The 1,255-nt window shown below is 38.9% G+C and overlaps 1 long non-coding RNA gene across 2 annotated transcripts in view; it reads right to left on the reverse strand.

Annotated features, from left to right (window-relative positions):
* Positions 1-966: 966 nt before the first annotated feature.
* Positions 967-1,255, reverse strand: part of LOC116783177 — a 1,827-nt gene continuing 1,538 nt past the window's right edge. For both annotated transcript variants that reach the window (XR_004355516.1, XR_004355515.1), the window contains exon 2: positions 967-1,255. This exon is cut by the window's right edge. This is a non-coding gene — a long non-coding RNA (uncharacterized LOC116783177).

A 1,255-nucleotide genomic window follows, 5' to 3' on the forward strand; every position in this document is an offset into this window, starting at 1 on the left:
GCATAATTTGGATGCTGGCCCTGATGCTCAGCGCAGGTTATTTCTGAGACCGCACTGGGTGGGCTGGGGTCCAGTGGGCCAAGGAAGGAGCTTTCCATCACTGGAGCAGCACAAGGGCACAGTTACCCTCCCTCTGCTCCCTCTCCAGGGAAGCTGCATCCGAGGGGAAACGCAGGCTGTGCGCCGGGACTGCCAACTGCCAAGAGCCCCAACTTTATAGCTGTGTGCCCAACACACAAACACACCGATAGACTAGTTCTATTTTTATTTTCTCACTCTTCTCTCACTTTAGCCAATTACATCACAAAATCACCTTAATTCAAGTAATCTTGTAAATGAATATACTTTCTAAGGCAAATGTTCAGCCTGTATTTTGGTGCTTATTTCAGCCAATGAAATTACTGTCTTCTAAATTACATGGATCATCTCTCTCTCTCCCTAAAGTATCTTGTAAGTTCTTTCCTCATGGAAAACATATCCTTGCTAACCAAATTAGTTTTGCCGATCATGACTTTCACTCCTTGAGTTTCTTACGTTAATAGTTATTTTGTAGGGACTTGTACCCAAAATTACAGTTCCTCTTTGGCTAACCAGACCATGTCCTCTCACGGTGAAGTTCTGACAGGGATGAAATGTAAACAGTGTGATAAAAATGTAATGTTTCTTTTCAAATTGCTGTAAAAATGATAAAACTTTAATAACCTATATCGTTTTCATAGATCTGCTGAATGATCCTATTGCATTTTTTAGTAGAGATAATTTTTTTCTATTTTTTGGTTAATAATTTTAAAATTAATGATACCACATGTCATTTTCCATTATTTTTCTTTTTAAGATTTTCCAACTAGAAAAACAATGCTTTATATCAGTTCTGATACCTTCCTTTATACTTTGTTCATTAGCTGTATATGTTGCCCCAAAATAGGTTCTTTCACCTGGTGTGCAAGAGGCCAATCCACACACAGAGTCAAGGTATTTGATTTATTTACAGTTCTGCACAGAAAGGGATGGCAAATCCACAAAGCCAGTAACGACCACCAAAACTTTTCATTATTTATATATTTTAGCAAAGAAAGGCATTAATGTTCATTGGCTACAAGTTGCCTAGTTCCCTTATAGTTAGTATTCTACCTCCTATTGGTTAATGATTCCCTTTCTTCTCATGTTAATTAGGCCACATGCTCAGTCCTTCTTTTCTTTTGAGTCGGTGGGCTGTGAGTCAGTGGTCACCATCTCCTGTAGCCAGAATTACCTT

This window comes from Chiroxiphia lanceolata, chromosome 2 (genome assembly GCF_009829145.1).
Source record: "Chiroxiphia lanceolata isolate bChiLan1 chromosome 2, bChiLan1.pri, whole genome shotgun sequence".
Lineage (NCBI taxonomy): Eukaryota > Metazoa > Chordata > Aves > Passeriformes > Pipridae > Chiroxiphia > Chiroxiphia lanceolata.